The sequence below is a fragment of the Herpailurus yagouaroundi genome, unplaced genomic scaffold (genome assembly GCF_014898765.1).
Source record: "Herpailurus yagouaroundi ecotype Mexico unplaced genomic scaffold, PumYag 196, whole genome shotgun sequence".
NCBI lineage: Eukaryota > Metazoa > Chordata > Mammalia > Carnivora > Felidae > Herpailurus > Herpailurus yagouaroundi.
This window is the reverse complement of record NW_024412427.1, coordinates 25,805,512-25,817,851: the sequence shown is the minus strand read 5'-3', so window position 1 is coordinate 25,817,851 and position 12,340 is coordinate 25,805,512. Positions and strand designations below refer to the sequence as shown.

The window sequence follows — 12,340 nt, the reverse complement described above, 5'->3', positions numbered from 1 at the left end:
TTACATTATTTTGTTATGTTTTGTTATGATATTCATCCACTTCTAAGTAACAAAATCTGTTCCAGTTACTACTGCCATGTAATAAGTGGTTACTCTTACAATTACTATGTAATAAACTTTCTCTTCCATCACTAGAAGTCACTGGTAGAAATATAAAGAAAAAAGTCCCCATGTGACTTATCTATGGTGGGAGTGTACAAAAGAGAGAGAGAGAGAGAGAGATAACTAGTTAGTGAAGATAAGATGGGCAAACTGGAGGCACTGGAGTTGTCCAGAATCATGAGGACATCCTCCCAGCCATTGCTATCTTTCTTTGGGCTTTCAGTGTCAGGGTCATGGCATGATGCCCTCAATATAAGAGCCAGTGGACTGTGGTTCTGTTGTTGGAGCCTATGACTAAGTACTACTTGTACTGTAAACATAAACAAAAGCTATTTCATTGTTATTATTATCAAGATTTGGAAAGGGCAAGGGGAGATGGCCTGTTTCTGCTCATGACACCTAAGCTGGGAAGACTCAAAGGCTGGAGGTTAATCCATGGATGAAGACCGGATCTTCTGAAGGCCCATTCAATTACATGTCTGGTAGTTGGTGCTGGCTGCCAGCTGGGATCTTACCTGGAGCTGTTGGTCACAATGTCAATATATGATTTTCCCATGCAGTTGCTTGTGCTTCCTCAGAGCATGGTGGCTGGGATCTAAGAGCAAGCATTGCAAGAGAGAATTGCAAAGAAACTGCATTGCTTTTCAGAAGTTACATGGCATGGCTTCTGCTATAGTCACAAGCTGGCTCAGAGTGTCAAGGGTGGGGAACATAGGTAGACACACCTTTATATGGAAGGAGTATCAAAGTCTCATCGTTCAAAGAGCATGTGAGGTGGACAATGTGTGGCCATTTCAGAAAAATTATCCACTGCACTGTCATATACCAAAACAGTAAGATGACATATTACAGATATAGAACATTCTGTGGTTACTGGTGATATGTCAAATCCTTTACCATAACAAGAAATAGCATAGATATCAGAGGATTAGAGACTAAGTCTCTGGAGATAAAGGCAACTCTTTAAACCTGTCATAAGAATCTTAGGCTCAGAACGTGGGATCCTCAAAGTCAACATTTATTTCTTTTTAAATGATTTTTCTGGAATTATCTTCTTCCTCCTGAATTGTATCTTTTATAAATATAAAAGGAATTTATATACAATTCCTCCTGAATTGTATCTTTTATAAATACTTCGGTTCATAGTAAATTTTCTCAGTTTGGTTTCATCTGAAAATATCCTCAATACACTCTCATTCCTGAATGCTTGTTTAGCTGGGTAAACAATTCTAGGTTGACATTTCTTCAGGACTTTGGAAATATTTTATCAGTAATTCAAAAATACCATTTTAGTCTTCTACCTTCAATTGTTAAACCAAGACATCTAATTTCAGTCTAATCATTTCTCTTTAGGTATTTTGTCTCTGGTTGCTTTTAAGATATTTTTGTCTTTGATATTCTGAAATTTCAGTATTATGTGTCTAGGTTTGTATTTCTTTTATATATCCAGCTTGAGATTCATGACCTTCCCAAATATTAGAGTTTCTGTTTTTCATCAATTCTGGATAATTCATATCTATTGTCTTTCTTTTTTTTTTTTTAACGTTTATTTATTTTTGAGACAGAGAGAGACAGAGCATGAACAGGGGAGGGGCAGAGAGAGAGGGAGACACATAATTGGAAGCAGGCTCCAGGCTCTGAGCCATCACCACAGAGCCTGACGCGGGGCTCGAACTCACGGACCGTGAGATCGTGACCTGAGCCGAAGTTGGACGCTTAACCGACTGAGCCACCCAGGCGCCCCTCTATTGTCTTTCTTTAATGTTTATTTATTTATTTATTTTTTGAGAGAGAGAGAGAGAGAGAGAGAGAGAGAGAGAGGCCGAGAGAGAGGGAGACACAGAATCTGAAGCAGGCTCCAGCTCTGAGCTGTCAGCACAGATCTGGATGCAGGTCTCAAACTCAAGAACCATAAGTATGTCTATCATCTCTTAAAATATTACATCTTCTTCGTTCATTCCATTTTTTTATGTTCATGGAATTCTAATGTTATATATATTAGACATTCTATCCTTACCATTCTCTCTTCCATGTCTATTACATTCTCTTCCATATATTCCACCTCTTTGTTTCCCTGATCCTCATTCTGGGTAATTTCTTTATATCTAGTTTCCAATTTGCTTGATTTTTTTCTTAAGTAGTGTGTAAGTAATATTTAACCCATATGCTGTTATTATTATTATTATTTTAGTGAACAATTTTGTAGTCCTAGACCTTTAATTTTTTCAATTCTATCAGATGATTTTTAGGTATTTTCTTTTTTTTAATGTTTATTTTTTATTTTTGAGAGAGAGACAGAGTGCATGTGGAAGGTGCAGAGTGAGAGGGTGGGGACAAAGGATCTGAAGCAGGCTCTGTGCTGTCAACAGAGAGCCCAATGCAGGCCTTGAATCCACAAACCCTAAGATCATGACTAGAACCGTGAGATCATGACCTGAGCTGAAGTTAGATGCTCAACTGACTGAGTCATCCGGGTGCCCCTTGTATTTTCTTAATCTTTGCTTGGTTTTCTACTCCCTCACTTATTTTTTTCTACTCCCTCACTTATTTTTAAAAACATTTAAGAAATATGTTTTTCTTATTCTGTATCCAGTGACTTCAAAACCAGAAGCCTATGAGATCAAGTCCACTGTCTCTTGTTTCTGTTCGTACTAAAGACTATTTGTGTTGTTTCTGCTTTTCACCTGATGGGCTTAAAAACCTAGACCTTAGCATCCTGCTATATGTAAGTGCCCTTAGTAGATAGAAATGGGCCTTGAGCACTGGCAACCTGATGTAAATTAAATAAAACAAAAACGATTTCACCCCAACTCAATCCAATCTTATTTCTGTTAGTAGTTTCATTTGTATTTTAGTACATGACCTTCTATTTCCCACATATATTGTATATGTATGTATGCAAATATAATAAAAATAAATACACAGACACACATATGTAAATTATATGTTAAGTATTATTTCGGATTTTTTTTTTTTTTTAGTTAACCACATGCCATTGATAGCTTTTCATTTTAGTACTTAAAAATGGTTAGATCATCATTGTGTTTTAATAACTTATTTAGCTATTCCATATTGATAGAAATTCAAGTTGCCAGTTTTTTCCTTTTCTCCTGCACAAGCAATGGTGCAATAAACCTCCTTGAGCAGTGCCAAACTTGTAGACATTATCTGATGAGTATTTTTTTGCATGAATATGTATATCTTTGTGCACATATAGAAATATTGTAGGTAGACTCTTAAAAGCGGTTCTTCTTCTTTTTTTTTTAATTTAAGTTTATTTATTTATTTTTGAGAGAGACAGAGAGGGAGAGTGGCAGAGGGGCAGAGAGAGAGAGAGGGAATCCAAAGAAGAGAGAATCCCAAGCAGGCTCTGCACTGTCAGCATGGAGTCTGGTGCCAACTGGAACTGATGAACCATGAAATCATGATCTGAGGCAAAACCGAGTCCGATGCTCAACCTACTAAGCCACCAGGCGCCCCCTTTTATTTTTTTTTTAAGTTTATTTATTTATTTTTTTGAGAGAGAGGGAGACAGAGAGAAAACTGGATCTTCTGAGTCAAAGGGTAAGTACATTTAAAATTGTGGTAGATGACCATCAAATTGCCCTCCAAAAATATGCGCAAATCTTTATTCCTCCAACAATGAACAAGAGTGATTGTTTTCTCAATCCTCACCAACAGGATATAGTATCATCAGTCTTAAAATTTTAGATAATCAGATAGAAGCGGACTGCTGTCTATTTCAATCTGCAATACTTAAAAAAAATTTATTTATTTATTTATTTTACACCCCAGCGAGGTGGGACTTCTTTTCATAAACTGTACTTCTAGCAAGGGCCAGGGTCAAGTTAAACTTCTGGTCTGGGGACCATAGAGCTATTGCTTTACTTCTTTCAATTTTTGCTTCCTAAAACAGGTTGAAAGGTGGTTGGTTACTTGTTAAAGGACTCTTGTTAATAGTTACAAAGAAACATTAGAGGGATTACATTGTTGCTGGATCTTGATCTTGGATGCTACGTGTAAAAGAAAGGTTATTCACACTTTTATTGTCCCCAGGGCAGGGCTAGCTCACACCTCCCATATGGAATCCGGGCAGAACTGTAGTTTTCCCTACTGTATGGGGCCAGGCGGGGGGGGGGGGGGTGCAAAGACAGAGTAAAATTAAGTTCTGAAGTGTCACTTCATTAAATCATGGCTGCTCTAATTTCATATCCTATCACATCGCTGGTCTGCCAAACCACTCGGATCAGTTAACAATCACAAGACGCCGGCTCACTAAGAGGCTGGTTGAGGGGAGATAGGCAACAGCGCCTGCGCAGCTCAGAACGAAGCTCCAGGTGAACTCCACGCAGAACTTCTGCGGCCAGGTGAAATGTTCGCTAGCAGTGGGCCGAGTCAGATCAGCGCGTGGGCGTAAGCTTCCGGCCACGTGGCTAGGCGCATGCCCAATGGAAAAGCTTGACGTAAGCCCCGCTTCCTCACCCTGGCAACGGGCGGGTGACTACTTCCGGTGCTGTGAGGGCTCGGGGCTGACGCGGGTGAGTGTCCCTCTTTCTCACGCTGTCCGCGCTGCTGCAGCCGCGGCGGCGCTGCCTCTGTCCAGGCCCCGTACGCTCACCGGGACATCCTCTCCGGGGCCGGGAGGGGGCGGCGCGCATGATGCCCACTTGCCTGGGGCGGTGCTGAAGGAGCGGATCCGGGACGTCCCTCGGCCCCTCGGTCGCGCGTGGCGCCCGTGTCGGTCCCTTCTCAGCGTTGGCTCCAGCTTGGCGGTCTCATTGCTTCTCCGAGGAAGGGGCTGTCTGTGTGTGGGCAGTCCTCACTGTCCTTCACTCACTTTGCAGTGCGGGCTGCGGGGTTCTCCGAGTCGGAGGCTCGCAGAGACCCGAGAGTGTGCGCCCTAGTCGTGCGTGGCGGGTTGGGGCCAGGGCAGCCCAGTGGTGTAAGAGGCCTGGTTAGGGTCCGTCAGGACGTTAGCATTTACTGCTCAGGCGGCGGCGGAGGAAAGGACCGAGAAGATGGAGAGGAGGGTGGAAAACAGGAGCTGGGCAGCCCTGGAAATAGAGGGCATCGTGTTTCCGGAAGGAGGGAGTTTAACTTAACTCGCCTCTGTAGGGGAGGGGAAAGGAAAGGTATTTTCGGGACCATGTGACTGAGATCGTTGAATACTAACCTAAGGAATTTTTATACACTCGGGAGTTAAAACAGTTTCCTTTTTTGTTTGTTTTAAATAAAGCTCCACCCCACTCGTAAAAAGCAGTGCATGCTTATTAAAGAATATCTGGAGAACGCAGAAATAATTATAAAGAGATCACCAACCCAGCATTGGTGCGTTTTACCAACCCAGCATTTTGATCCCTTTCCTTTTTTTTTTTAATAGCAAATTCTCAACCTATTTGTGATTATAGTGTGTGTGTGTATAAAGTGTGGTTATAACCAAAAAGCATAATTTTTGTACATTGCATCCATTGCATAGATCTTTTTTTCCCTTTAGATATAATTAACATAACCATAAACCCATCCTTTTAAATTGTAAATTTCATTGGTTTTTACTATACTGATAGAGTTGTGCACCTATCACCACTATATAGTTCCAGAACATTTTCATCATCTACAAAAGAAACTGCCCATTATAATCACTTCCCATTTGATCCCCCAGTCCCTAGCAGCCACTAATCCACTTTTGTGTCTATTGATTTTCCTATTCTGGACATTTCATGCAAATGGAACTATATAATATGTGGCCTTTTGTATCTGCCTTCTTTTACTTAGCATAATGTTTTCAAGGTTCATCTATGTTGTATTATGTATTAGTACTGCTTTTCTTCTTAATGGCTGAATAATATTCCATTATATGAATATGCCACGTTTTGTTTATCCATCATCAATTGGATATTTGAATTGAATTCTCTTTTTGACTATTATGAATAATTCTGTAAACATTCAGGTACAGGTTTCTGTGTGGTTATAGGTTTTCAGTTCTTTTGGGTATATATCTAGGAGTGGAAATGCTGGGTCATATGGTAACTACATTGAACTTTTTGAGGAGCTGCCAGATGTTTTCCAAAGTGGTCTGTCCAGCAGGATAAGAGGGTTCTGATTTCTCCATATCCTTGTTGGCACTTATTATCTATCTTTTGAATTACAGCTATGCTATTGCTTATGAAATGGTATCTCACTGTGGTTTTGATTTCCATTTCCCTGATGGCTAGTAATGTTGAGCATCTTTCCATATGCTTATTAGCCTTTTTTGTATCTTTGGAGAAATGTCAGTCTAATTCCTTTGCTCATTTTTATGTTGAGATTTTAAAAACTTTGATGTTATATGAGTTCTTTATATAGTCTGGAGGCAAGTCCTTTATCAGGTATATAATTTGCAGTGGTTTTTTTTTTTTTTTTTTTTTATTTTTGGGGGTTTTTTTTTTTTTTTTTTCTTTCCATTTTGTGGGGTTTCTTTTTGCTTTTTGCTTTTTTCCTTTGAAGTATAAACGTTTAACCTTTTGGTGAATACTAATTTATTTATATTTTCTTTGGTTGCTTGTGCTTTTGGTGTCCTATGTAACACCATTATCAAAGGCAAGGTTATGTTTTTTCCTAAGAATTTTATAGTTTTAGTTCTTACATTTAGTTCTTGATCTGTGTATATCAAGGAATAGGTGGGTAGGAATAAGTAGGATTCCAAGTTCATTCTTTTGCATGTAGCTATTCAGTTTTTCCAGCACCATTTGTTGAAGACTATCCTTTCCTCATTTAATGGCCTTGGTACCCTTGTTGAAAACATATTGACCATAAATAATAAAGGTTGTCATTTGTTAACCATTTTTCTATGTTGGATATTTAGGTCACTCCCAGATTTTTGTTTTTCTATATTATCCTGTGTTAAACACAGCATAAAAGACATAAAGTCTTTTTTGTGTTTGAAGTTATTTTGGTAGAAAGTGTTCTCAAAATTGAAATTACTGGGTCAAAGATGAAATAAGTGTTTTGGAGCTCATTGAATGAGGCATTAAACCTTCAATGTCATGATGTTAAGAGTGGCAAAATGTTTCTTTATCCATCAGTTGCTATAGCTTAAGGGCTGTATTTCTACAAAAGCCTTTTGCTGTAAGATGAATGTGTTCCCTGACTTATTATTCTTTCAACTGTTTCTAAAAGACTAAATAAATCTAGAGTGAAAAACTTCAACACCAGGGGCAAACAGGACATGCAGTAGTTTTCTAAGTGGTGTAAAGAAAAAAAAAGTGTCATCACATGCAGTAGGAAAATAAAACAGTCTTTGAGAGAAATGGGGTCAAGATTTAGACCTTAAATCAGTGTCTTCAAAGTCCCTAGAGCAGAAACAATGTTTTATTCTGAGTTTCTTTTCTGGCTTTGATAATCAGATTAATTTACATTCATCTTAGTCTCAGAGATGGCTAACTTAAACCTGTAGATAGTACATGGTTTAAAAAAAAAATCAAATACATAAAGCTATTAGAAAATCAAGTTTTCCTTTCATCTTTGCCCCTCAGTCTCCCAGTTCTCCTTAGAGGTATCCACAGTATTATTGTTACTTGTGCTTTAGTGTAGACTAGTTCATACAGAGTATCTCTGGAAAGGTAGTATATACAAAATTACACATTTTAAGTCTCCTGATACGAATTCCTTTTCAAATGGTTACATCAGTTTATGGCGGCTGTACAGTGCTAGTTAGGAAGATTTCATTTTTATTTGTATTTTTTTGAATATTCTTCCCTTAATATTGGATATCGAGTTTATATTTCCTCTTTTGCGTATTGTCTGTTCATGTCTTTTGGCATGCTATTCGTTTTGATTGGAGTTGTCCTTTTATAAGATTTATTTTGGCAGCCTTTTGTAGTTGGTTGTTTTACAATAGTCTGGATTTGGGGAGAAAAGTTAAAATGCTTTTGGTAACATTTATGCTAAGAGGTATGTGAGCTGAACAAGGGTCAAGGCAGTAGGGAAAAGGAAGTTAAATGCTTGAGGGAGAAACTTATAGACTAGGAAAGTAGGTATAGTCCTAGATGACATGAAGGTGTGTTAGAAAAAAATTAGTGCTATTAAGCAAAATAAGGAGTAATGTGTAAAGAACTAGATTTCTATGGAAAGATGAGTTTGTTTTGGGTAGGCTAAGAGTGAAGAGGATCCAGGTTGAGCTATGCAGGAGACTTGTGGCTAGAGCTCAAGAGACAGGATAAAGAGTTACAAATCATCTGATTTACTGAGGGATGATTGTTTTGAAAGATTGGCAGTGGATGAAATTGCTCAAATTTGAGCATTGGTCCATGGACAGGGAGTCATGTAAGAGGACAAAGTTGGGAAGGGTCAGAGGGCCATGAAGAGCAGGCGATCTAGGAGATCTCTAGGGGATCTAGAGAACAAGGGTTGTGAGCAGAAAAGGCCATTAAGTTTGGTAACTTGGAAAAGATACAATTTATGTGAAGCAAGAAGTTTGTTTTTTTCCAAACAGCTTTATTAAGATAGAATTCATTTATCATATAATTTATCCACTTAAAGTGTACAACTCAGTGGTATTTAGTATATTCAGAATTGTGCAACCATCACCACAATCAGTTTTGGAACATTTTTATTGCCATCAAAAGAAAGCCCGCCCCCATGAGCAGTCACTCTCCAATTCCCCTTTAGCCTCCCAGCCCAAGGCAACCATTAATCTACTTTCTGTCTCCTTAGACTTGCCTACTCTGGACATTTCACATAAATGGAAGCATACTATATGCAGCCTTTTGTGTCTGACTTCTTTGATTGTTTTCAAGGTTCATTCATGCCATACTGTGTATCAGTACTTATTTTTTCTATGTCTAAATAATATGCCATTATATGAATGTACCATATTTGCTTATCATCAGTTCTTGGACATTTGAATTGTTAATCATTTTTTGACTATTATAAATAATTCTGCCCAAAACATTCATGTACAGTTTTTTTGTGTGGCTGTGTTTTCAGTTCTCTTGAGTATATACCTAGGAGTGAAATTATTGGGTCATATGCTAACTTTGTTGAATTTTTGACATAACTGTTGTGGAGGATGGACAAGTTGCCAGTGTTTGTTAGAAATAATAAAATGAATTTTAATATCATCACTAGTGGAAAATTGCAAAATGCCCATATTCAGTTATATTATTCATAAATAAAAGCATTATAAAAATGAACCATATAATTGTTTTCTGTTGTGTAAAACTATAACATGTTTGTGCATCTCCTTTCATTGGAAACTTTGTGTGTTGAATGTTACCTCAAAGCTTGGCTGAAATGTTAGACATTTTTCTTGTGGATCAATATATTGATGTAAGTATGCTTCATCAATTTCAAATAATGATTTGTAACAATTAGTACAAATGTGATAAAAAATAATCCCAGGGATATTTGATGTTAGTCTACAGAAATGATTTAGTTTTTACTCCTTAGTCTGAACTGTAGGGGTCAAACACTATGATCTTTTTTTTTTTCCTTTTTTTTTTTTTTTTTTTTTTTTTTGCGACGCTTTTTTTTTTTTTTTTGGATTACCTGTAGTTTGTGTGGCCTCAGAAGTTCAAGATCCAGAAAAACAAAAACAGACTTCTTGGGCAGTATTGTTGGTTTGGCCATGTTTTTGTCTATTCCTGCCCTAGGTGGGATGAGTATTGAGAAGTTTCAGCATATGACATTTCCCCCCTTACTGAAGTTTTTAAGTGAGATCTCATAGGCTTGCTCTATTTTGGAACTTGGATTTAGCTAGTTACTTCATGTTTCCATAAAAAAAAAAAAAAAAAAAAAAAAAGGTGGTTGTTTTTTTTTTTTTTTTTTTTGTAAATAATATGTTTCAATTTTTAAGAATTGAAAGGTATAAACTATGAACAATAAATTTCCACCCCACTTTTGTCCATTAGTCATTCAAATCTTCTGGTGGCCACTATTATAGTATTTTTTTTTTTTGGCATATTCTTGCAGATTTGTACTTTGCGTATATATTTAGCTGTATTACTTTTTCCCCATTCCCTCAAAATATGGTATTGCATGTACATCTGTACTATGCCTTTTTTGCTTACCAAAATATCTTTAAGATTAGTCAATCTGTATTTCTTTATCAAGAATATTCTCATTTTTTCCAAAGGATTTTTTTTTTTAATTTTTTATTTTTTTCAACGTTTATTTTTTTGGGGACAGAGAGAGACAGAGCATGAACGGGGGAGGGGCAGAGAGAGAGGGAGACACAGAATCGGAAACAGGCTCCAGGCTCTGAGCCATCAGCCCAGACCCTGACGCGGGGCTCGAACTCCCGGACCGCGAGATCGTGACCTGGCTGAAGTCGGACGCTTAACCGACTGCGCCACCCAGGCGCCCCTCCAAAGGATGCTTTTATTTTTAACCACTTACATTAAGACATATTGTTGGTTCATATTTTTACTATTGCAAATAATCCTTCAGTGTGCATTCCTAATTTTGATTGATTTTGCCAAATTGCTCTTGTTCAGTTCTGTCATCTTTAGGTTACTACTATAGTGTGTGAGAACTCCTGATTCTCAATTGCCTCAAAACGTGATATAATTTGGATGTTGGCCAACCCAAGTTAAAAAATGGCATTTGGGTGTAGTTTTGTTTTGTATCTTTCTTTTGAGTGAGGTTTAGCCTTTTTTGATCTGTTTAAACCGTTGTATAATTTTTCTATGAACTGGGATTTGCCCATTTGCCCTTTGTTGTTTTTTTTTTTTAAGTCTTTTGTTGGAACTCTTTATTTATTAGGTCAGACCTTTAATAGGTTTTGAGTTAAACAAAAACTGATGTTGGAGTAGAAGTGCTTCATTTCTGATTGAACTCAAAACATTCCGGTAACCATTGGGAGTTGGAGGCCAGAGTTGTACATTGGATAGCCTGTGTATTTAAGTTCCTTTCCTAGTCCAGCAGAACCTTCGGGCCAACATTTTTGGAGGAGTTTATGGAGATGACGTGATTAGCTAAATATATTTCAGATATTCTCTCTCTGAGGGATGGTAGATTGCTCAAGAAATAGCATATTAATTTGTCTTCCACATTTTATTTTTTTCAGATAAGCCTGAGAAGCAATGTTTTTAAATCTCTCATATATATTAAAATGCTATTACATCAAACTTATTCATTGTAAAATATAGGTGTTTCAGTTTCTTATTTATGAAAGAATGCATCTGATAATGGTGAGTCAGAGTAGCTTGAAGTTTAATAACTCATACTGCTTGGATGTGTGTTCATTTTAATTGAAACTCTTAATTTTCCGAGGCCTGAGTTTTCACTCCACCTGTGTTTGTGGGACTATTGGGCCTAAGCTCATTTCATGGCTGGGTCAGACATGATGGCATGTATGCTAATCATTTAAATTCCACTTTGAAAAAAAATTTAAAAAAAAATCCACTTGGTCAACTGACACATGAATAAGTAGTAACCAAAGTCAAATAAGTGAAATAACCAAAGAGAAATAACTAAATAACCTAAGTCAAATAAGTGAAGTCATTAGAATAGAATCCTTCCTTAGAAAGTCAGCAATAACCACAAAACAAAAACAAAAGCAGGCATTTCAATTCATGTTTATTTAATCAATATCAGCATTCTTTTGTAATCCAAATTTTCTTCCTGCATTTATGAATATATATAAACATTTTAGTACAACAGCAAGTATATTTTTTGATTTAAAACTATCTGTTCTTTAGGGACACCTGGGTGGCTCAGTCAGTTAAGCCTCCACCTCTGGTTTTGGCTCAGGTCATGATCTCATCCTTAGGGAGAGTGAGCCCTGCATTGGGCTGTGAATGGATGCGGGGAGCCTGCTTGGGATTCTTTCTCTCTCGTCCTCTCTGCCTCACCCCACTCAGGCTAACACTGTCTCAAAGTTAATAAATAAACATAAAAAAACCTCTATTTGTCCTTTTTAAAAATATATATATATTTTTTAAAGCTTATTTATTTTGAGAGAGAGACAGTGTGAGTGGAGGAGCGACAGAGAGAGAGAGAGAGAGAGAGAGAGAGAACCCTTCTGTCAGGGCTATCAGCACAGAGCCCGATGTCAGGCTTGAACCCATGAATTGTGAAACCATCATCTGAGCTGAAACTAAGAGTTGGACGCTTAACTGACTGAGCCACCCAGGCGACTAAAAGCTATTTGTCCTTTAAATGAAATGTTCCGTGATAAAAATTCACTGGACTCTTTTTTTTTTCTATCAAACTTTTATTTTATTTTATTTTATTTTATTTTATTTTATTTTATTTTATT

General features: G+C 37.4%; 1 protein-coding gene across 9 annotated transcripts in view; it reads left to right on the top strand.

Moving 5' to 3' along the window:
- The first annotated feature begins 4,545 nt into the window (after positions 1–4,545).
- Positions 4,546–12,340, top strand: part of TASP1 (taspase 1) — a 307,910-nt gene continuing 300,115 nt past the window's right edge. For all 9 annotated transcript variants that reach the window (XR_005782143.1, XR_005782144.1, XM_040447716.1 and 6 more), the window contains exon 1: positions 4,546–4,640. The gene's annotated coding sequence lies outside the window, so the exon portion shown is untranslated. The remainder of the gene's footprint in view (positions 4,641–12,340) is intronic.